At 57.7% G+C, this 24,575-nt stretch overlaps 1 protein-coding gene across 2 annotated transcripts in view; it reads left to right on the forward strand.

Moving 5' to 3' along the window:
* The window catches only part of ATP2B2 (ATPase plasma membrane Ca2+ transporting 2), a 209,170-nt gene that overhangs the window by 14,179 nt on the left and 170,416 nt on the right, over window positions 1-24,575 (forward strand). Inside the window, exon 1 of one of the 2 annotated variants that reach the window (XM_045551473.1) lies at window positions 16,545-16,707. The exons of the other annotated variant lie outside the window; for it this stretch is intronic. The gene's annotated coding sequence lies outside the window, so the exon portion shown is untranslated. Of the gene's footprint in view, window positions 1-16,544; window positions 16,708-24,575 lie in introns of those variants that run through there. 2 annotated transcript variants of the gene reach the window in all.

Consider the following 24,575-nt stretch of genomic DNA (forward strand, 5'->3'; position numbering starts at 1 on the left):
TCCAGTGGAATGACAGGGAGGCAGAAGGGAGATGGGCATGCTGGTCACAGGGAGACAGGATCAGACAGATGTGGAATCAAATCGTGGCTCCTCCAGGTACTAGCTGTGTGACCTTGAGCCAGCCAGTTAACCTCTCTGAGCCTCACACAGAGGATTGCTATGATGAGGGGTATAAGCATGCCATCTGAGCAGAAGCAAAGCATGGGGGTCCACAAGCATCCGGAGAGACCAGTACCAGGTCCAGGGCTGGGGCTGCAGACCTTGCAGGGGTGGGAGGCAGGGTAGAAACCGAACGAGGGCCCCCAGGGAGAAGAGTTGGCTGGCAAACCCAGAAAGGAAGATGGACTGAGTGGGACTTAGCGCGCACGTGTGCTGGAGAGGAAGCCTGGTCAGGGAAGGCTCAGCCGTGCACGTGCGTGGGACCAGGAGCCACTGGAGGGCAGACAGGGCACGTTTCATCTTGGTGGCCTGGCTCACAGTAGGTACACAGCATACATTTTAAAAACTGAGCTTAGGCTGGGCACGGTGGCTCACGCCTGTAATCCCAACATTTTGGAAGGCCAAAGCAGGAGGACTGCTTAAGGCTAGGAGTTTGATACCAGCCTGGGCAATAGCCAGACCCCATCTCTACAAAAAAATTTTTAAAAATTAGCCAGGCTTCATGGCACGCACCTGTAGTCCCAGCTACTTGGGAGGCTGAGGCAGGAGGATCGCTTGAACCCAGGAATTCGAGGTGGTGGTGAGCTAGGATGACGCCACTGCACTCTAGCCAGGGTGTCAGAGCAAGACCCTGTCTCCAAACAAAACACAAAACCTGAATGTAACATTCACTTTCCTTTCCGCCTCGCGCCCACCCACCTCACCCTCCTGGTCTGTCAACCCCCAGCCCCACGGCCACACTCTGGCACCTGACAGAGCTCTGCCCCGTCTGGCCGAGTAGCCTTGGACAAGTCACCTCCCCTGTCTGAGCCTTAGTTTCCTCTCCTGTAAACGGGCCAGTGTTGCCTCCCTCGCGGGGCAGTCGTGAGTGAGGGGCGGTGCAGGCGAAGGCGCCCGGCACGGTCCTCGGCACACAGCAGGCGCTCCGAACACGGCAGTGACACGGGCCGCTGTCCCTCGCAGCGCCGACCTCGGCCACCCCTGGCCTCTCCACTGGCACTCAGACTGACTCCCCAGGGAGGCCACACCGATTTGTCCTTCCATCTCGGATGACATGCCACAAGCCCTGGGGTGTGTACGTCTCTAAGGCGTGGGGTCTCGCTCCATTCGCACAGGCTCTGCACGCAGCTCGCACACGGCTTCCGCACCCGGCGACACGCGGGTCACCCCGGCCTTAGAACACCGCGCGGGAGCAGGAACTCCGCGTCAGAGAACAAAGGCCCTCAGGGCTGAAAGCCTGGTCTGTCACCGGCTGTGGGCTTATTAGTGCCTGTGAAAGTCCTCGGGTTGAAAGTTCACGAAAGGGCTTTCTGGCCCCGGATGCCGGGTCGCGGTCGGAAGGGCAGCCCGACTGTTTCCGAGGCTCCCGCCCCGGGCCGAATTCCTGAAAGGTGGGACCGGCTCAGTGAGGATGTGTGTCAGGACAAGCGCAGGGCTTGGCAGGAAACCCAGCCAGGTGGCCTGGTGGGGACGGGGGCCCACAGAGGGCCAAGCTACCCATTTGGGATTTGTGTGCCCTTGAAGTCTGAAGCTGGCAAGGGTCTCGGGCAAAACCTTGTGCAATGTCTGGCTATTGTCCACTTGTCCTACGTGCAAGGCAGACCCTGTGCTGGGAGCCCCTCCTCAGAACTGGGACCAAGGTTCTCGCTGCCATTAGCTGGGAAAGTCTGGCTTTAACACCTGGCACTGTGGGAGGCTCTCCACAGCCACCTGCAACGGGCGTGGAGAGCTGATCTGCCGCAACACAGTCTAACTGCCACCCTCTGAACCCGCAGTGACATGTGGCCTGCAGAAGCCATATATGCTCTATAGTTTGGTCTAGTACGAATCAAAACGTAAAGGCACGATCTCTAAGCCCAGCCTCTTCCCCTCCAGCCCTCATCTCTCCCTCTGCATTATTTAGGGTCTCTCTCCAGCCCCCTCCCGCAGGCAGTGAGGGGAGCTCCCAGCCTCCGCTACCTGGCGAGTCCAAGAGTCTGGTCTGAAAACCAGCCCCCACCTCCCCTGCTGCCTGCTCCAGCGCTGGCTCCGACACCTGGGCCTCTCCCTCCAGGCCCCTGAGCTAATTACAGGCCTCTCGAAATCATTGTAAGGAAAAGCTAATTAAATCAGGCTCGGCCGGTAATTTGCTGGCTAAGGACGGGCACCCCAGCACCTCTCTTCAATCCCGGCTCCGGAAACCATGGCTTAGAGTTTCATGTGAGCTTGAGAATAGGGTTTGAGCAGACAGGACATTGGCACCATGCTCAGGTGACCGTGTGGGGTCAGGTTGAGGACATGGTTGCAGCCAACTGTGCAGCTAGGAAGGGCATGTGGGAAGATAGAGCCGGTTGTCCCCACACCCGCTGCCAGCAAACCCAGCCCTGCCACTTGCTGGGTGGGGACCCTCGAGCAGGAGTCTCCACGCAGAAAGCAGCCAGCGTCCCTGCTGGCATGGAGCGTAGAGTGAGTCCTGAGTCAATGTTTGTTGAATGAACAAGTGACTACAAGTGCCTGGCACAGTGCCACGCACAGAGTAAACACCCAAACAATATTGGTTTTCTTCTCCCTCTTGGAATCGTCTTTAGGAACTATGAACATTCATGGAAAAGGTAGCTTAAGTCCCTAAAACCTTTATACAAAAACATCTATTGGATGTTTTCCGCCTTTGAGATTCAAGGGTGGAAGTCAGAGGTGGGGTGGGGGCGTGGGAACTGAGGTCCCCCCAGGATCCCAACACGCTCACTTGCCAGCTTGCTCTGCCCCTTCCTCGGCCTCCGTGCCCCCCCGTGACTCTGCGCCCCCGTCAGAAGTCCCAGCCACCGTTCTCATCCCCTTCCTGCTCTGTTCCCTCGCTAGCTGCATCCTCAGCAGCGCCCTGGAAGGCCCCGACTGTGCGTGCTGCACCTGGGTTATCACTTTCCCGCAGGCCGCGGGTGAGGTACATGACTGACGAAGGGGACCCCAAAGGCAGGAAACAGACAGGGCAAATCCACGCTATGGCTAAGGACCGGCTGTGTGCCACGGTCAGCACGGTGCCCAGGCTGTAGTCTCTGGAGTCTGGTTTGAATCCCAGCTAGCTATGTGGCCTTGGGCAAGTGACCTAAGCTGTCTGTGCCTCAGCTTCCTCTTCTGCAAAATGGGTATGATGGTAACAATACATCCCTCACAGGGTTGTTGTCAGAATGAAATCAGCTCCTCTGTGCCAAGGGCTTACAACAGGGCCTAGTGCGTAACTGGCACTCCACAAACATTAGCCATCACTCAGGATTTCAGAATGAGGATCTCACTCGACCCTCACCAGAGCCCAGTCTGGCAGGGATGGTGACCCCATTTCACAGCGGGGGTCAGGGAGGGGAAGCCACCTGCCCAGGGTCACGCAGAACAAAATCCCTGCTTCGCTCCTGTTCCCCAGAGAGAGCGTGACAGCACCTGTCATGGAAAGCGGGGCTTGGGCAGGGCAGGCAGGGTTCCAGAGGAGAGCTGGGCTCCCCAAGAGGCGCGGGCAGAGCTGGGGGTGGCTATAAATATGAGAGGCGAGGGGCTTTCTAACTAGGCCGGGAATGTGTGTTAGTCATTGAGGTCAGGACGGCCGCAGTGGCGCTAGGCTGGGAAAAGCGCATCAGCGCGAGCTCTCCCCGGGCCCGGCTGGAGCGGGAGAGCCGAGGCGAGGAGGGCGCTTTGCCGGGCTGGAGTGGCGCTCTCAGCTTGGGAGCACGTGGCACCCCCAGACCTTTGCTGTGGGACAGGGGCCACCCCCCAGGGGTGCCTCTCCTGCCCTCTAACCTCCGAGGAACGCTGCCACAGCTCACGTCAGATCTGCTGCCCATTGCCCACCTTCGGGCCAAGGCCACAGCAGGGCCCCAGAGGCAGACACGAGCCGCCATGTTGGAGGGTGAACAAGTGCACCATTTCTAGTTTGGTGACTATGCACTTATTTTAATGTGTTAGGAGAAAAGTACAACCAGCACAGCAAATCCGTGACACTGTGGCTGTGAGCACTAAGGTGACATTAAGTGGATATGGATGCTTTCTAACAGGGAGCTGATTTCCAGACACATGCTTAGTCTGTGGGAGGACTTGCAGACTGGCAAACATCACCTCTGGACTTCAAGGGGTGCTGGCCCCAGGGTAAATGCGAACCTCCTGGCTGCACCTGTGACTCATGCCCCAGCCCCACCCCTCTTCCCTCTGGCTGCGCCTGCTACCTGGAATGCACCCATCCTTTCAGCTAGGAAGGGCCAGGTGAAACAAGCTCCCCGCTGGAACCTCCAGAGGCTGCCCCGGGCCCTGTCCTTCCCCTGCCACCCCCGCACCATGCACCACGCGAGGTCATCACACCTCGCGGTCATTGCTCCCTCAGCAGTGGGGAAGACAAGCTCTGGGTCCGTCTGTGTGCCTACCCACTGTGCCCAGCTCCGTGCCTGGGGCCAAGCGCAGGGCCAGGAGGTGACACTGGTCCACATTCGGGAGCCAGCACTGCCTGGTCCGAGGCTCGCGTACCAGGTGCAGCCTCACCTCTCCAGGCTCAGGCCCCCACCTCCATCCATCCGATGGGGACAAGCAGCTTCCTTCCGCAGCGGGCGGCACAGAGTCGGTGAGTTGACTCCACCGAGGGCTCTCCCAGCTCAGAGCCTGGCCACCAGCAGCACTCCACGAGCAGTGCCTCTGAGCCTCAGCATCGTCAGCACCGTCATTGTCAGGGTCTGGTGGAGATTCATTAGATGAGTCCAGGGTGCTGCAGGCAGAGGGGAGGGAGTAAGGAAGGAGCACCTGTGCATTCAGGATGCAGGGAAAATTCTCAGTGGTTCTCTGCTCCACGCATCTCATTTTGAAAATGGGGAACTGGCCCACATGGCGCCCTGGGACTGGGACCCAGGACGGCTGCCCTTCAGTCTACGGTGCTCCACCACCACCTCCTTCCCGGCCGAGGCCAGGACTCGCCTGCATGGGGGGGAGGGACATCTCCTTTGCAGGCCTCCTTAGGTCTGCAGCCGCCCCCTCCCCCCACCCCGGCCCCCGGCCTTCCTCAGCTCCTCGTGGTGGACTCAGGTGACCCGGAGAGGAATTCCAGGGAATCTGGCCTGCACGAGGCTGGCAGGAGAGTTCTCACTTCACCAAGGCAGTAAATCAAAAGGCTCATTCTTTGTAGATTGCTCAGATAGGTAGGAGCAGACGTGACCTTTGTCGTTTGTTATTTTTAGCAGAGCGGGCGAGGAATGATAAAAACCTGTACGGGAGCCGACTATAAATAACATGGCTGTGGCTTTTCTGAAAAAAACACACACATCTGAAAATTGTAGATCTAAACAAGCGTTGCCCTTCAAAGTAGAATAACAGCATTAGCATGGTGCTTCACGACCAGCGAGCCAGTTTCACACGAGCTGTCGCTGGGGCTCACTGCACAGTGCCACAGGGTGGACGTCGTCATAGTCCCCGTTTTGCAGATGTGGAAACAAGGAAGGAGACCAGCCAGGACAGCTGTGGGCACAGTGCTGACACATGGCGGGAGCCCTGTAAAGATGGCTGTCGTTATTACGGAGTCTCCAAGAAATTCAGTGTATTTGCCCAGTGCCATACAGGGAGATGGGGTAGAAGCAGGACCATTCCAGGGCCACCTGTCCCCGTGTTCGTAAGCCCACCATTTGCTAGCAGGCCTGCTGAGGCTGAGGGCAGAAGAGCTAGACGTGGGAAAGTCAGCGGCGCGGGTAGGGACGTTGGGGAAACGTCAGGATGAGAGTTTGAACGAGAAGCTGGTATCTGGGGTGCGGTAGGCTGAGAGGGGGGCCGGGGAAGGGGCTTTGGGTTCAGCACTGAGAAAGGAAAAACAGGAAGAGGAAGCGAGATTGTTGGCCAACAGTTTTCAGGCCGTTGCCACACCAGGGTCACCTTGTCCGATGCTGTCCTTTGGGCAGAGTGGCGCGTGTCGGCGAGTCCGGTGGCCAATGGGAGCAGGCATCAACACGGGATGCGAGTCAACAGAGACCCGGGGCTGGGGCCAGGGCACCTGCGGCAGGGGGAGCAGAACGAGGAAGTCAGAACAGAAAGGGGGCCTGAAACTGCAAAGGTAGTGGGCTCCAGGCATCGTGTCGGGGGCCTGCGCAGGGCTCACGGTGTGACAGGAAATGTTTCACAGCCGGTCCCCAGGGAGGGGGACGTCCTGCTTTGCAGCGCTTGCCAAGCTCTGTGGTGTAAATGCTCGCTCCCGCAGTGGTAAGCCGTCAGCGCGAGATCGCGGATTCCAGAACCGGCTCTCGAGAGCCAGTGTGAACCGCGCCACGGCATGCCCCACGAGCTGGAGATCCTGTTGTCCCGCTCGTGTCGAGGGAAGAGAGGAAGGGGCTTGCAGGTAAATTTTAAGCTGCCATTAATTGTGCGTGTCACACAAGACAGGCTGAGTGTTTTGCAGCAGCGCCTCAGTGATTCTTGGGACATCATCGCATGTCACTGGTGAAGACACGAGGATCAGAAGGGTAGAGGAACTCGCCCAAGTCCCACAGCCCAGATTCCAGCCTGGGCCTGTGTGAGTTCAGAGCCCATCAGCTCTAGCCAGGGTGGTCCTGGGACCGGAACTGGGGCTGGGCTTTCAGGCAGGGGCTCCTGGGCAGGTGCCTCTGTGGAGCTGGCAGCTGAGAGCCCCACCAAGTCACAGGGAGGTGGGCACCCACCCTGAGGGAGGCCCCCAGAGCCGTGGGACACCCCTGATGGGGAAGGGGCAGAACAGGAACGTACCTCACCCCAGGACAGAGGCACCCGCGGCACCCACAGGGCTCCCCAGCCCCCCTTTTCTTCTTTGCAATCAGGTATCTTCCTACCAAGCCTCTCACCACCAGGCATGTAGTAGGTGCTCAATTAATGCTGAAGAAATGAACCAATGATGAGTTCAGATTCTCTCTCCTTTTGTTTGAAATCAAAGGTGAGAGCCTCTGTGACTTAAAAGTATTGTCACCTCTGCAGAACAGAGATGGAGAAGCAGGCTAGACTTTGCTGACACCTACTATGTGCCACGTACATACATGTTACTCATTCGTGCCTCCCAGCACTCCCATAATTGCAAGTGTTATTATCCCCATTTCACAGATACAGAAACTAAAATTCAAAGTGGCCAGCCGATGAGCACAAGGCTGCCCAGTAGTTAGTGGCAGAGCTGGCCTCGATCCTACATCTCTTTAATCCCCAAGCCCCTGTTTTATCCTCTGTGTGCCCTAGAAATACATAGCACCTTATCTCTGAGAATCCACTTACCATTTCCAGAGATCCTTCCATGTCCTTTTTGTTCGTATTTGGTCATTGCAAACCAGCCCTCGGGGTTGGACACCAGGGAGGCTGCGGGGAGGAGATCAGGACTCTCTCCCGGCCCACGGCTGTTGTCCCACCTTGGCTGACTCCTGGTCTAGGGCTGCCCGCTGGTGGGCTTGGAGCAAGAGAGTTGGCCCAGTCTTCTGGGGAGTCTCATGCACACAGGGCCTGGAGAGTCCCCACTGGTGGCAGGCCTCCTTGGAGAGCTGTGCTCCTTGGAGCCATGTCTGATGAAGATGGCTTCTGAGCAAGGCAGGCCCACAAGGTGACAGGGGGTTTCCTTATGGGGTTAAAGCGCTTCCCTGGAGTGAGCATTTGCCTCCCAGCCTGGCTTTGCTGCTGTGTGCTCAAGGCATGTGGTGGCCTTTATCTGGGCCTGGGGCTCCTCATCTATAAAATGGAAGGGGAGGGCTGGACGGAGGGGCGCGGTAGCATCTTCCAGCCCTGATGGGCCAAGAGTCCGGATAACCCAGCCCCAAAGGCTGATCTCAAAGGGAATTCCCAGAAGTGTTCTGGGCCCAGCAACCTCTGGGAAGTACACGGGTAGTATGACACCCCCGTGGGTTTAAGGAACTACCTTGTCAAGGCTCCATCAGCCTCACTGTCTCTTGAGGACAGCCTCTGTCTGTCCTCCCGTTAGGCCTGGCTCTGGCCCATCATCCTACCTCTTCCCTGCTCCCCTTGGCCACTTGCTGGACACCCCAGCAGAAACAAAGCATTCCCCAGACCTGTAGCAGCTAGTGAAGAACAGGGAGGGACTCGGGAGCCAGCTGTCTCAGTTCAGATCCCAACTGTGCTTTCTGGCTGGACAGCCTTGGCCAGGTTACCTGACCTCTCTGTGCCTCCATTTGACCAGCTTTCAAGTGGGGATGACAGTCCAAATACCTTAAAGGGTCTCTGGAAGGAACTTAGTGAGTTGAGGGGTGAACGGTTCTAAGAACAAACAGAACCTGACAATCATTCTTCAGTCGAGGCCTCCTTTCAGTGTGATTTGTCATTTGTAGGACAGTCCTCTCCTCTGTCCTTGCAGCCCTCCCACCCAGCTGCCCTGGGTGTGGGAGGAAGCAGGTTCTATCAAGCAGGGTGACCATTAGGGCCAGTCTAGGACCGGTAGGGAGCACTGGACTGAGTCCTGCGCCCACGGCTGTCACCTCGATTCCCCACCACCCTGTGGGACGGGGGCTGCTCCATCTCTCCTGGCCCCTCTGTCACGTTGCCCCCTCAGCTGCACACTCAGGGCTCCATGATGTCTGCTGCATGTTCTTATTCCCCCAGCCGCAGCTCTGTGCAAGTGGGTCCCGTGTCCTCCTTCTTACGTGTCCTGGGCCCAGAGTCGGCCCCAGATCACAGTTCGTTGCGTGGAAGTCAGGACGTGACTGTGCTGTGGCTGACCACGTTGCAGAATGCCGCAGAGATGTGGCAGGCCCCTTGCCAAGGGCTTTATGTTCACCATCCTGCTTAATCTTAAAGCCCTTTCTGGGTGCCCCTCTTTCCAGAATGAGGACAGAAATCTGTACGGTGGTCCACATGGCCCCTACCCACTCTCCCCTCCCTTTCCCACTTTCTGCCCACCCCCCCTAGTGATCTGAGCCTCCTTTCAATTCCTTGAGAACTGCTATGGTCTTTCCAGTCCTAGGGCCTTTGCACAATCCTTGCCTTTGCCAGAAACACAACCTCTTCTTCTACCTAGTGAACTCCTGCTCAGCCTTCAGACTCTAGCTCAGTCATCACCTGCTTAGGAAAACCTCTGTGATTCCTCCTGCTCTTGCCAGATACACTTGGGTCCCCCTGCTGCGTGTGCTCATGGCCTCTGTCCCATCATCCCCTACCCTCTGTAAATGCATGCCACGCTGTCTCTAAACCCTCCTGAGAGCAGATACCATGGGCTCTTCTGCTCAGCCCTGTATCCTCAGCACCGAGCACAGAACCTGGGAAGTAGGTGCTCCATGGATATTTGTGGAATAAATAAGCAGACAGAGAAGCAGGAAGCATATGGCATTTTACAGATGAGGAGCCTGAGGCCAGAGGTTGAGGGTCTTGCCTGAAGTCAGGCAGCCCATCAGCGTGGAGCAGGGATTTGTGCAAGGTCCCCCAGTCCCCAGCTCCCAACCTCTTGGCACCACCCCTACTCCCTTGCTGCCTGTGGGGGCAATGGAGGACTGAGAGGCAGATGACCCCCCTCGAGTCCCAGAGGGTGGGCGTGAGTGACAGGGAAGGGCTGTGCTTGCTCTGAGAACCTGGCCGCATGGAAACCTCAGGAGTGAGCCCGCATCCTCTCTGCACCTCCGCGCCACCACCGCCCCCCCACGAAGAGCTACGTTCTCATCCCGCCTCCCGCTTTGTAATCCCCGCCCATCGCCGCCACTCGCCAAACCTCAGTTCCTGCATCAATGAAATGGGGGTGACACTCTCCACATAGCAGGGCCACCGGGGCGGAAGCAGGTTTAGTGTGTGTATATATATAAGCGTGCACATCAGCACACAGGAAAGCGCTCAGCAGAGGCAGCTGATGTGGCCCTGTGGGCTCCATGCTGCTTGGGCTGGACACGCAGACAGCTGGGACGGCTGCGTTCCGTTCCCTAACCTCTTACTGGTTACGGTCCCAGCAGTGTCCGCCACCCCATCGGTCAGCCGTTAGGCCTGTCAGCTTGCAGCACTCTCAGTCGTCACCCTCTGCTCCCGACCTCTCTAGGAACCCTCTGTGCCTGCTGGGTGCCCGCAGCCTCCGCAGCAGGAGCACCAGCGAGAGATCACAGGCTCTGGGGCAGACAATGCCACGTTTGCAGCCTCAGTCCTGTGCCATGTAGCTGTGCACCCTCGAGCAAGCTACGCACCCTCTCTGGGCTTATTTTCTCGCCTCTAGGTTGAAACTGATAACATCACTCTCCTGGGTTAGTCGTGAGCAGTAAGTGACAACTTGCATGTTAAGATCCTGGCACACAGTAGACAACCAGTGAAGGGCAGGTCCCCTCCCTTCTTCTCCTGATATCCCTGGATTCATCCTCCCCACACCGTCTGTTTCCTCTTCCCTCCTCTTCTTCCTCCAGGGAGTGGGCCCTCCAGCAAGAGTGAAAACACACTCTCTCTAAAATGTTAACTAGGGACCCCAGCACAGTGCCTCATAGTCAGTGAGAACTGAATAAGTACTTCTTGACTGAATGATCCAAAGAAATGAATTGCTAATAGTGGAATGTGAGGCCCTCTGTAGCTGAAGGGAGAACTTAGGGATAGGGGCTCCTGCCTGGGTGTGCTCAACTCACCTTGAGTCCAGCCCTGGACTCAAGCATCCCGGTCACAGTTGCAACATCTTTGGACAGTGGTGTCCAAGTGAAGCTGGGTCTCCCTTTATCCTTTACAGGCTGGGTGTGCTGAGGGAGCCCCAGTCACTCACAGGCCCAGGAAGCAGCATAAGCCAGGACCCCTCCCCAATAAGCCCAAATAATAGAGAGATGCACAGAGAGCCACAGAGAGATGCAGACACAGTTCAAAACTGCTAGGGAAATTGCTTTTTCACTCAGCAAACCTGCACTCATCAGTTCAGTCAATATTCACTGAGGCCCTGTGTACAGTGCTAGGGATATCATAGGAAAATGAAACCCAGTTTCCTCTCCCCAGGGAGTACCCCAGCCTGATGGATGAGACAGACACACATGAAAAGGTTAATTGCAACAACTGTTCTTGGGTTGGTGGAGGGGAGGACAATGGAGGGGAAGTCAAGGAAGGCTTCATGGAGGAGGGGCTGCTGGAGCACGGTCCTTAGGATGAGTAAGAGTTCTCCAGGCAGAGAAGTGGGGAGGGAAGTCATTCTGGCAGAGTGGAAAATGGAAAACGCATGCAGACACACAGAGGCGTGGAAATGCAAGGGCGTCTTTGAAGAGCAAGAAAGACGTGGTGTGGGGACAGAGGGTGATGGGAGAGAACGGAACAGTTTTCCAGGCCTTGTGAGCCACAGTGAGAACTTTGGATTTTATGCTGAGGGCACAACAGAGCCAAAGAAGGGTCTAGAGGAATTCAGAAAGCTCCCCACAGCTGCAGGGGCTGGTAAGTGGGCAGAGGATGGCAGGAGAGGCGGGCGGAGAGCAGGGTTAGGAGGCAGGGTTGGTGGATGGGAGGGCAGAGCGTATGTGTTGTGCGTACGTGTGGCATCAGCCCAAAGGGGTGGCGTGCCTGAGACCTGTCTCCAGCCCTGGAAAGCCCTCTGACAGTAGCTCCTGGGTCCCCAGGCTCTGTTCTTCCAGCTCCTGACTGGCTCCCTGGGCTCCTTTTGCAGGACCCTGTGAACTCCAGGCCTTGCTCTTGGCCTTTGGCCTTGCAGGGTCAACCATCACCACATGCCTGCCCCGCCCAGGTGGGGTCTTGGGTGGGCCCTCTTGGGGCTGAGGTTTTCTGACCCATGTGGCCAGGAAGACACGCTCACAGCGGTGGGAAACCCAGGTTCACACCTACCTCCTGTAGACCTTGGGCTTGCTGCAGGGCCTCACGCGGTCCCAGTTTCAAGTCCTTGTTCCCCTGTGTACTCTGTGACCTTGGGCAACATTGTTTTACTTGTCCCTTAGGTTCCTCATCTGTAAAATGGGAATAAAAATAGAATCTACCTCCCAGGGTTTTGTGAGGGCCACACAGTAAGATGTATGCACAGACTGGCCGGTGCACAGCAGGATGCCCACGAGATTGGTGGCTGGGGGTTTGCCAGAAGCCAGGCCTGCATCTCTCCTTGCTGAGGGTGCACGAACCAGTGGGAGGAGCAGGGGACCTGGGCTCGGATCTCAGCAGGGCTGCCCGGGGCTGCCAGCACTCTGGAGACCACCGCAGCCCTGGCCCCACAGGTGGGACCCAAGAGCATCAGGTACCAGCAGGAGACCACCTCCCAGCATTTTCCCAGGGACCTCCCAGAGAATCCTGCCCCCTGCGTTTCTTCTGCTAATAACAGCTGCCATTTTCCTTTAACTTGCAGCCCTGCCAAATAGATAATATCACCCCTATTTAGCAGATGAGAAAACTGGGACTCAGGGAGGTTGAGTCATTTGCCCAAGGTCACATAGCAGGTAGATGAGGGAGCCAGGAGCTGACCCCAGTCGGTATGGCCACAAAGCCTCAGCTCAAGATCCAGTTGGCTGAGGGAATTTTGGGCCTTGGGGGGCAGTGGGACCCCAACATGTCTGTAGAGGAGATTTGGAACACGCCAGGCCATGTGGTCCCCTGGATCCACAGTCTGTGGCCCCTCAAAGTTATGGGCCTAGGAGCCCCTGAGCTGTTTGCCCCAAACTTGGGTAATTTCAGGCAGGGACAGAGAAGGGACTAGGGTTTGCATGGGACAGACCTGGGTTCCAATCTCACTCTGGCCCTCACTGGCTCCGTAACTTTTAAGCAAGTCCCTGCAGTCTCCAGGTCTCAATTTTCTCTTCTGTAAAATGGGTAGAAGCCCAGTCTCTCTGACGGTGATCTGTGGAGGTCAGAGGGGACAGGAATGTGAGGGGCCTTTGGACATAACTTCTTATCCCCTGAGGGGCTCAGTTAGCAGCTCTCTGTGGCAGCAGCAAGCAGAGCACTGTCCCGGGACCCCTACCCAGGTGTCTAAAGACCCTGCGCCAGGCAGGGCAATGCGGGCACAGCCCACATCCGTGCTTCCCAGAGGGGGGCCGCAGGGAGCCCACCTCGTGCAGACGACACGGCCGGCCTCTGAGTACGTTCAGTCCTCCCCCTCGGGCCGGTCTGGACCTGCTTCCTCTGGCTCCCTGGCACAGAGGCTGCACCAAGCTCCCACCCCCAGCCCTGGGCAGACTGACCCTCTCCACGGGCCCTGTGCACCGGCCCGAGGACCTCTCCCCGCGCGAGAAAACGTGGTCAGGCCAACTAAACCTTGTTCGAAAATCAGACTAGCGTGGCTCACCCCTCCCCCGCTCTATTTCTGGTACCTTTTCCCAACCCTGACCCTCAGTCCGTGTCCACCATAAGCCAAATCATGCTGGAGGCAGAAGCCACCAGTAATCCTCCAGCTGGCCTCCTGCCTCTTTCCCTCCTCTTCCCTGTGGGTGAGCCTGCCCTGTCGCTTTCAGCCTTCCTGGAGTTACAACACTAGGGCCATTGTTTGTCTAATTTCACAATACCTCTGCCCTTCCAGCACCCCTGCCCCCCAACATATCCTGGAAGGACAGACCACATGACACAGGTGTGTCTGCTGCAGGAAGGGGTGGCACCAGGGACAGGGGGGGACAGGCAAAGGATGTCTATAGCCAGATTCCACCCTCAAGAGGGACTTACATTTTTTTCTTGAGGGCTCAGTTTGCTCAGCTATAAAATGGGAGGATTGAATAGCAGTTCTTGCAGGTCCTTCTGGTTCTGGTATTTGATGAATCAAATTCACACAGAGGCAGATTCATTCAAGTGTTTACTGTGGCACCTGCCACATGCTGGGGAGACCTGGAACTCTGGAGATATGTCTGAAGTGGTCACAGCCCAGTGAGAGAGAAAGACATGTAGATCATCACAATGCAGTGTAGTCAGAGCTAGAACAGAGGCATGAACCAACTCAGTCAGTGGAGTCAGGAAGGACTGACTATCCAGGGAAGGGGAATTTGAGTTGGGCTTTGAAGGATGAATAGGAGTTTGTGGGCCTAGAATCAGGAAATATGTGCAAGGAAAAACCTTCAAACTATGCTATTCAACATTTGGGCTGCTTCAGGAGATAGGGAACATCCAGTCACTGAGGGGTGGATGCAGCAACTGAAGACACAGGACCTGGAATGTCAAGAAGCTGGGCCTTCCAGAGCGCTGGAATGTGGGAGCTGGGCCAGGTGCCAATTCTAGTCTTAGATTCTGGGAACCAAAAATCGCGACTGCTTAGCATGTGTTAGTGAGGGATCAGCCCACCCCAAGCAGGGGCCAGTGGGCAGGCAGGACTCAGAACTTCCAGTGGCCAGGTGTAGGGGCACCTTGGGCCAGCCCATGCCCACACTGTCCTTCACATGTAGGGAGCCCTGGGCCTGGACCCCAAGGCCTCAGACACAGGTTTGTTTTACCCCTTACTGGCTGTGCCCCCTTGTCCTGGCCCCACACCCCTCTGAACTACACACAGCTTCCTCGCTTGTGCCTTGGGTGCTCACAGCAGCCACCCCAGCAGCAGCTGTGAGGATCGAATGATTTACTATTTTACAGGTGGCCTTTACAAACTGTGAAGTGAGCCAGACACAGAAGGGATTAGTACTGTTGAAATCATGGCTCGTAACAGGCGCTATCTGTTCTACAATCAGGGAAAGTGGTGTGCCCCCAAAGATGCCGAAGTAACAATGGTGGGGTTCCCGGCACGGACACGTCTGCTCAGACCAGATGTGGGTTGCAGCAGGCCTTTCCCCCTGGCCTTCTCTGCCCACTCTCACCCCAACCTTCTCAGAACACCTTCACTTGGCCGCCTGGGCAGAATGGCGCTGCCTCTAGGCTCTGGGGCAGGGGGACTCCTGGCCTGGCCCTGGCCCCTGGGGTGACACTGATTAGGGCCAGTGCTGACGGGAAGCCTGTCCAGAGGGGTGGCTCATGGAACGCCCCCAACTACACTGCCAAGAAGGTAGAGCTCCCCCATGTGCACCACCAAGGTGAGGTGGAGATGAGGCTGCTCTGGGAGCCCCAACCGCAGGCTGTTGGTGTGGGGTGAGGGCCTCTCTGAGGGGTGTCCCTGGCTGCTCCCTCAGAGCCCCAGAAGGGGACCTTCCCCAGCCTCTGAGTCACACCCCTGCCCCAGTGGAGCCCTTGAATGGCCACCCAGCCCTCGGCATCCTCAGCTTCTCAGCATCCCCCCTGCCTGGCCGAGGGGCAGAACGGGACCCCTTGATGGGGCAGGGGGTGAAGAGTGAGAGGGTCTCGGCATGGTCCTGCTGGGGGGCCCTGCCACTGGCGCTCCCAGCTCTCGCCCTCCCGCGGCCCCTCTGCACGTCCGGGTTCTGATTTTGGTGCAGTGCAGACTTTCAGCTTAACGAGACAAATTGATATTCCGTGCCAGCCGGGGATGGAGCAGCCGCTCGGGACGCTCAGGCGGGCAGCTCAGAGGTGGGCAGGGGGCGGAGGCAGGGGAAGGAGCAGCTTCCTTCTGAAGCTGCCTCCCGGGCGTCCCCCAGCCCTGCCCCTGCCCCTACTCGTGCCCCTCTACACCCACAGGCACCCTGAGATGCTGGTCCTGAAAGTCCTCCCGCCCCAGCGCCCTTCTGGAGGGGGCAGGGCAGTAGAGAAGAAGCCCCTCGTCCACTGTGACCTCCTAACCTTGCTCCTAGGGCTCTCCTCCCACCCACCTGGAATTAAAGGGGCAGCAGGTCTGCCAGAGATAAGGCAGGAAGAAGCGGGCAGGTGGCTGGGGGTTCCATTCCTGCAGACTCCTCATTGGGGTCCCTGGGGTCCCCTGGACAGGGTCTGCCCCCACCATGGTCAGCCCCCAACTCATCACAGATGTCCCTGCAGATTATATGGGTGTACAGACATGGGCAGACACCCCTGCCAGTGGGCGCCGGGCAGCAGGGAAATGGCCCCTTGAGGCAGGCCCTCTGCCAGGCCGCCCTGCCCCGGGCAGGTGGGGTGCCGGCCGGGCGCTGGGTTGCAGGGGTGGTGTCAACAGCAGCAAGCAGCTGGCTGTGGGCTCTGCTCTACTGGCCCTGCAACCACAGATGTGTTGAGACTGTTAAGTCTACTTCTCCCCCACGTGACCTTTGCCCCCAGGTCTGGGGGTGTCCAGGTCAGAAAGAGCGGGCCCAGAGCCCCTGCCCAATCCCCAGAAAGTAGGAGATGACCTGGGGCCATTTGAGCAAAATCCTCCCCCCTCCTGTCCCGGCCCCCCACCACTCTGGGCCCCCTCCCCTCTGCTCGGCCCGGGCCTGCCCACTCCGTGCCCTTGACATTCCCCGCCGCTTCTGGGGAGCGGGCATATTCCTGGGGCTCCGCCAGCTCAGTTCCTCCTGATCCCACGGGAGGAATTAAAACCGCAAACAACCCCGTGGTGGTTCGGTCCACACCCCCGCCCCCCACTCCCCTCCGTGCGGCCAGACCCGGCCCTCCCCGCCCCTCCCTCATCCTCCCGCCCCCTCCCAGCGGCAGGGGCCGCCCCTGCTCCGCCGCATCCCGCGACGCTCCGAGCACCGCGCCGCCGCCGCCCCCCGCCCCCCCAGCCGCGCAGGATGGTACAGTCTGCAGAGGGACCGGCTGGCCGGCTCGCCGGCACCGCTCCGCGCCGCGACTCCGGGGCTGCCGCCGCCGGGAACGTGCAGGACTGGTGGCGATTGTCTCAGCCAAGTAAGTGCCGGCACCCCCAGCATGAGAAAATGGAAAATCAAAAGCGCCCGGTCCGCTCCCCGCTTCCACCCTCACCCATTTTATTTTGTTTCATTCCATTCGATTTTTCTCAGTGCTGATGGTGGTGGCGGTGGCAGCGTGGAGGGGGTGGGAGCGGGCTTGTTTATCTGGCAGCAGCTGAGGCTGCATTGGGAACCTCGCTGAGGGAGACACTAGTTCCAGGGTCCTCGTGTTGGGGACGCAGCTGGATGCTGGGGACTGGGCAGGGGGGCCTCGGACAAGCGGATGCCGGGGGTCTCAGGTAGATTCTGGCAGCCTCTGGGCTGCAACTGCCCTAAAGGATGTTATGCAAGGACCAGTGAGCTGGTGGCGGGGGACAAGGTTCTCTTCTCTCTGAGCCTCCTCCCCGGGAGAAGAGGGCCAGAGGGTGCCCCCTGCCCACCCTGGCCGGGGTCCCAGGAAAGAGGCAGAGGAAGGCCCCCATGGAGGGTCCCTTCCGTGGAGTGGGCTGCTACGTGCTGGGACCCGCTGGGAAAGGCCAGCCCGGTTGTGTGATGGCAGGGATGTGTCCCTGGGTCCCCTCCATGGCCAGGAGGGGGACAGGAGTGGGATGGCCAGGCCATTTTGCAGTAGTCATGCTGGGTGGTGGAGTTGGCACTTCGGCCGGGAAGCCTAGTTCCTCGGCTGGTCTCAGTGGCCTGGCTGAGTGCTGGGACACCTGGGCTCCTCCCTGCCCCCTGCAGGGTCAGGGTGAGGAGATGCAGGAGGGGCTTCAGGACTCCTGAGGGTGACTTGCTGCCAGCAGCCACCCTTCTAGCCAAGTGGCCATTCCACACCACGGCTGTCCTCTGCTCACCCCGGTTGTGTGGGAGGGGTCTCTGGACTGGCCTGCCCCAATCAGCAAGGACCCCAGGAGTCTTGGGGCCCCTGGGCAGAGGCCCAGCCTGGCTCGACCTTCAGAAGGGTAAGTGAGCAGGCAAACCCGGCCAGCCGGCAGAGGGTCTCGGTGTGACGCTGCGTGCCCCAAGCCCCACGCAGAAGAGGCTCCCCTCTTCTCCTGCATTGCTCTCCAAATCGCTGGGAGGAGGCAGAGCTGACGTTTGGGGCATTTCCAGGAGCAGCGGGTGCCAGCCGGAGAAATTCTCCTTTGACGTGTGCAGTAGGAGGGGGCTTGGAGTGCAGGCCTCAGGGGCCTCTGCCTGTTAACTTCGTTGAAGGAGCAGTGGCGGGGGGTGGGGGGTGGATTCCAGGAAAGATGCCACCTTTCACACCCCAGTCCCATTCACGTCAGGGCATATCCGTGTCCACAGATTCACGCAGATGCACAGGTACAAATTACAGTACCCACAGCAGTGCGTTGTATGTGTTCAAATCCTATACACATGTGTGGAATACCCACCCACACCCCGGCACCTGTAAATACAGTTCCCTGCCCTGAGCACCACATGCTCACGTGAGGGACACAGCACACACATGCATGTGGTGCGCACACACACCTGTGAGTGCAGCATGCCCACACAGGCATGTAGCCCTAGCATAGGAATGCACCGGGCTGCACACAGTGCCTGCAGCAGCCTCACATGTGTGTGCACATGGGAGGGGTGGCCCAGGTGTGGAAATGACAGGCACACACATGTGGGGCTCCAAAGGCCACCTGCATGCCTGTCCTGCACAGGCAGGCACCCGGCATGCTGGAATGTGCCCACAGGTGAATGTCGTTGCACACAGAAGAAGACGGCGGCGGGCACATGGGTGCAGCGCCTCTGCGGATGCCGCATGCACACACCGTGCCCTCGGCTTCCAGGAGTGAAGGCGGCTCTGTGGGTGCTGGGGAGGGGCTTGCCCCTTGAGGGACTGCCCATGAGGGCAGAGAGACACCAGATCGATCCCTAGTGGCCACAACAGCCTCACACAGACTTGAGGGGAGGGCCAGCCCACATTCCCAGGGAGCTGTGTGTGATTGGACTCAGCAAGGCCATCTTGGGTTATTGATGCTCTTTGGAGAAGGCTTCCCAGAGTTGGAGAGGAGACAGAGGAGGGGGCGGGCACAGCTGCTGCCCACAGCCCACACCACCAGGAGCCCAGACTGGCCCTGCCAACCCCCTTCCCGGCACCAGGAAAGCTACCCTCTAGTGTGGGGCCTCTGAGAGCTGGGGCCTGGGGCACCTCCAGCAGCCCCAAAGTCCTTTCCGGACCGAAGGTCAGAAAGCTGCCTGTGGTTCATGCTGTGTGCAGGCCCGAGTACTGGGCCCTCCCTCTGCTCCCCTTCTGCCCCTCTCCCTTGCCCCACCCAGACATAGGCGCGGGTCAGGGGACCCAGGTAAATAATATCAGCCAGCCAGCATTCCCCAAGCTGATTGCTTTGCACGCATCACCTCTGTGGGGCCACCCACAGCCCTGTTATCCCCATGTCCCAGGTGAGGAAGCTGCGTCCAGAGAAGTGAAGTCACTCACTCAAGGTCACACAGCTGGAGCGTGGCAGGGTGAGGTGGCGGCCAGGCCCTGGGGCTCCCTGCCTGCCCTCTTGGACCATCTGGCCTGAGGCCAGTTCCAGTTGGGGTATCAACGTCTTGGGAACCAACCAGCCAAGAACATAGAATTTTTTGGCAAGACTCCAAGAAAGAGTGGCAAGGGTCTCCCATGGATGGCGGCAGAGGCCTCCCCAGGCAGGTGTGGCCCTGGCCTAGGCAGCCGGACACCTCTGCCATCCCTTTACCCCATGGCATTGATGACACCTAGAAAGCCAAAGCAGGTGTATGCATCCTGACGTTACCTAGCCAGGTCCCTCTATAAAGGGGAAACTGAGGCCCAGCCAGGGGAAGGCGCTTGTCCAAGGTCACACTGTTCTCTGAAGAGCTGGGATTCTTGCCAACAGGGGCCTGTCTGGGCCCTGGCTTTCCCCAGGTGTGTGACTCCAGGTCAAAAGGATGAAGGCCCCGGGGCCCAGCCTCTTCTCCTGACCAGCTGTGTGACCTTGGGCAAGTGACTTAGTTTCTCTGCGTCTCAGTCTTCTCATCTGTGGCCAGACAGGCCTGTTACTGCTCCACTTCATCCCACAGCTGCCTGAGAGCCCTGGGCACTGTAGATTGGTGTGCACAGAGGTGTGATTGGCATCAGGGCCTGGAGCCAGAGCAGGTGAGCACCTTGCTGCTGCCATTGGCCGACTCTAAGGGCAGGAGGGTAAGAAAGGAAGGGAAATCTCTAGTTTGGAGAGTCTCAAACATCAACGAACCTAAAGGTCACCTGGACCCACCCTGATTTTTCAGGAGGTGGAGGCTCCATTTTCTCAGGCACCCAGGGTTTTCACCCCTTTCACTCTGCTCCACAGAGAGCTGAGACGAGTGAGAGTGGGCTCAGTGGAACACAGGCTCTCAGAGCTGGGGGTGGCCTGGACATCATGCTGTGCCCCCGTGCCTGCCACATCGGGGAAACAGGCTTCCTGGCGAGTCTTCCACCCACCAGTCCTCTACTAACCCCTAGTCCCGGCTTCACCCTTTGCAGCTGAATCAGGCGCTCCCGGGGACTGCTCAACCCTCAGATCCAAAATGAGGCCACCTTCTCAGCAGGCCGCTGAGAGGAGTGCTCCCAAGAGACTCACCTGGCCTTGGGTTCGAGTCCTAGCGATGCCCCTCCCAGCCATGTGACCTTGGGAGAAATGCTGCTTCTCTCTACACCTCAGCCTTCCCTTCTCTAGAACTACCGATTTAAAGCAGGGCTGTTAGGAAGATTTCAAATAATGTGTGTGAAGGAAGTGGCTGGCACATGGCAGGTGCAGGGTCAAGGTTGGGGGTCTGGGGGACCCTGAGGTCCAGGACGCAGCTCCTCTCAGCCTCCCTTAGCTCCCAAGGGGCTGCCGCAGAGCTGTCAGGGTGCCTCGTGCACACGTCGTGGCTCCAGCCTGGCATCCGAGCGCCCCAGCCCAGCCTGCCCCTCTCCAAGGCCAGAACTCCGAACTTGCAGAGACTCATTTCTCAGTCCTAGTGGGAGCCTCAGACAAGCAAATAATTAGGGAGAAAGTGCTCTGGGCAGAAACAGTCAGTATCTGGCTTTACCCTTCATTAAGTAGATGGGGAAGAAGACAAGGCCCCGGCATCCAGGCGGTAAGGTGGAGCCTCAATTTCCTCGTCTGTAAAAGGGGGTAATAGTATCTACTCAGGGCGACGTGAGGGACACATGGGAGAAGTAATGGACTTGCAGTGCTGAGCACAGGGTGTGGCCCCTGTTTCTGGCACAGTGAATGGGAGCTGAGACTGTCTGAATTGAGAATCAGAGGGTGTGAGTTTGGGACCTACCTGTACCCCTTAGGAGCTGAGTACAATTGAATGAGTCACTTTGCCTCTTCTAGCCTTGGTTGTTTGATCTGTAAAATGGGAGTGTGCTACCCAGGCTGCCCATTTCAGCGGGCAGCTGTATGACTATAACATAAAATGAGTGACACTACAGACAACTCCTGCAGACCTACTCTGGGCCATGCAGAGAGGGTGTCCCGTAGTCTGCAGTAGGGGCCCTGCGGCGAAGGCAGGTGGGTTTTTAAGGCCTTAGAAGCATCGTACACAATGCAGGAAACCTCTGCAGGGTCAGAGAGTTGCAGAGACATGGCCAGGAGCCAAGGCTGGTGGGACGAGGGAGGCACGATGGCCAGGCCCAAGGGGGAGCCAGGAATGAGGCGCCCAAGGCTACAGAGGTCCCCAAGTTTGGGGGGGAAGCCTTGGTCTGGGGGTCAGAAGAGCTGAGTCCCAGACCAGCTCAGTCATGGGCAGGTGACTGTGGGCAAGTGGCATCAGCCCTCTGGTCCCAAGCTGTCCCCTGGTGAGAGGGGTCGGTGATCCTGCTGAGGCTGTCCTTGGTGGGGCAGCTTCTCCTGCCGGCTGGCCCTTAGGGTGAGGAGTGCGGGGCTGTGCGTCTGGGGTATTAGCAACGAGAGCAGGAGCAGCTACAGTGCTGTTTGTTTTCTGTGGCTGCCGTAACAAATTACCACAAACTGGGAGGCTTAAAACAACAGAAGTGGACGGTCTCACAGTTCTGGAGGCCAAAGGTCTAAAATCAGGGGGTCGGCAGGGTCGGTTCCTCCCGGAGGCTCTAAGACGGAATCTGTCCCTAGTGTCTGGTGGTGACTGGCAGTCTTCGGTGTTCCCTGGCTTGTAGCTGCGTCGCTCCGATCTCTGCTTCCACGTACACATCACCTTCCTGTGTGTCTCTCTGTGTTCTCTCCTCTTCTCATAAGGACACTGGCCATTGGATTTAGGGCCCACCCTAAGTCCAAGATGGTTTCATCTCAAGATCCTTAACTAATTACATCTGCAAAGACCCCATTTCCAAATAAGGTCATATTCTGAGGTTCCATGTGGACTTGAATTTTGGAGGGAACACTATTCAACCCACCACAGTTGCTAATATTTATGGAGCATTTACTGCTCTTATGTCCTGTGCGTAGTGTCTCAGCTCTCCCTCCCCATCACCCATTTTACAGATAAAGAAACCAAGGCCCAGGGAGGTTAAGAATGTGCCCAAGTCACACAGCAAATGAGTGGCAGAGCTGGCATTTGAATCCAGGTATCTGGTGCTTCTTCTCCTTTCCACCTTTTTGGCTGGGGGATGCCCAGAGACCCCTTGGGGCCCCCAGCCAGGAGCCCACAGGGTAGGAACTCCAGCAAGCCCTGTGAAGTCCTGGGGTCTGCAGGGGCTCCTGGGCCCCAGAAAGGAGAGCTGGAACAGGCAGGGGAGCTTGCAGGTGTGTGCGACCCTGCCATGGCCAGGAGGCCGGCACGTGGCAGAGGGCTGAGAGCCACAGTTTCGTCTTATCTCTGCCACTGACTCTCTGTGAACTTCAGTGTTCTCATCTGGAGAATGGGGGACAGCAACCCCGACTTTGTGGGGCCAATTGCCAAGTACCCAAATGCTAATCATAACGGTCGTTACTAATAGCTACAATGTATCCTTAAGCACTTTATCATGATTTTTTTTCATTTAATGTGTAGGAGGGTAATTGCTTATTCCAAGCCCTATCCCAATAAGTGTCTCTACCCTTCAGTAGTGTGTGGTTGAACTAGGAAGTTAATCTCAGTTTGCTCCTCCAGAAAATGGGGGTAACATTAGTACCCATCACCCCAGTCACTGTGAGAGGCACTTGGGATCCAAGTGACGTGCCTGGCCAAAGGTATGGTCCGGGTGAAGGTTCAGAGCATGTTTGCTCATCTGTAGAATGAGAGTAGTAACAGTACTATTATGGTGATGCTGTTATTTGTTGGGTGAGGATTCGGTGAAGCCACGCAAAGGAAGCACTTGGCTCAGGGTCTGGCCTGAAATCAGCATGAAAGGGTCCCCTTTCTGTGGTGTCAGAGACTTGAATTTAAATCCTAATGCCAGTGCTTACTGCTGTGTGACCTTGGGCCAGTAGCTTTGCTTCCCTGAGCTCGGCATCCTGACATGTAAAGAGGAGTGGAAGAAACCTGCCTCACAAGATTGTATGTGCCACGAGATGACAGACAGAAAACTGCCTCAGATGGGGCCCCATCATGCCAGGCACTGGAAATATGTCAAGCTTCTGTCCTGCTTCTGAGCATCTTAAAGATGTCCCAGAAGGGGCAAATCGCAGTCCGAGGAGCGTGGGTTGGGCTTTTGCAGAGGCCCAGCGCAGTGGTGCCGCAGTGGAGCACGGGGTTGGTGGAGCCTGTGGGAGAAGCCGTGAAGGGCCGGCCCTGTTTGGGGTCCGAGCACCGTGTAGCTTGGAAGGAAGGAAGCAGGTCTTCCCGGGGCTCCGTGCCCCCCGGGAAGCGGTGCCTTTCCCCTGCTGGCTGGGCTGCTCCACGGGGCCATGGCTGGCTGCCCCAGGCTGTTTTGTGGGAGCCGTGGGGGTGTTGTCTGGATGAGCTCGTTCCAGCCTGGCTCCCTGGAGCACCTGCCGTGCTGGGCCCAGGGTGGCCCGGGGAGCTGAGTTGCTGGGCTGGGAGGGTGGGGGTCCCGGGGCAGCCTGAGGCCTCCACACTGGGTGAGGGCCAGAAGCTCACCCGGAGCAGAGGGTGCAGGGCTCCAGTGCGCCCATGGGCGGGGCGCGTGTCCCGCGTGGGCCTGTTTTCGCAGTGACATGGTGCAGTGGGTGGGGACCAGGTCTGGCCCACGCTGCCTGTGTGTCCTTAACCGAGCTGTGGTTCCCTCACTTGCCGCACAGAGCTGATAATAGCGCCTGCCTTGCTGAGCTGCGTCCAGGACTGAATGGCGTGGATCCCGAGATGCACGTGTTGACGCCTCTGAAACCCGGTGCCCCTCACAGCTGGTGGGACACCACAGTGGACCTGGCAATGCCTTTTTTTCCTTAAAGACCCATAAAGTCGTGATGAATCTCACAGGTGATGCAGCTTAGATTCAACAAAATACGGTGAATAAGATAAACTGATAAAGGGCTTAGACCAGAGCCACCAGGCCTCCCCACCCAGTCACAGTGGGCCCCTCAAAGGGGCCTTGGTTTCCTCTCTGAAACAATAGACGTAGGAATACCCACTCCCAGAGCTGTTGTGAGAAGTCAGCAAGAGTATGTGAGTATCACATGCTCAGCAGAGTTTCCATATGCAGTAGTTGCTTAATAAATGGCAGCTCAAAACAAACAACAAAGATCCGAGTACAGGGAGGAATTTAAAGCACAGACTCTAGGATTCTAATTCCTTTCCCACCTTTCTCTTGCTGTGTGACCCAGTACAAGTTTCTTAACTTCTCTGTGCCTTAGTCCCACCATCTGTAAAATGGGGATAACAAAAGTATCCAATTCATAGACTTGCCATGACTATTAAATAAAATTAAAGTGCTTAGGATAGTGTTTGGCAGAAGTGTGGGCAATTATTATTTGATGAACTTCTAATGAGTCTTTTCTAGTT

This window comes from Lemur catta, chromosome 5 (genome assembly GCF_020740605.2).
Source record: "Lemur catta isolate mLemCat1 chromosome 5, mLemCat1.pri, whole genome shotgun sequence".
NCBI lineage: Eukaryota > Metazoa > Chordata > Mammalia > Primates > Lemuridae > Lemur > Lemur catta.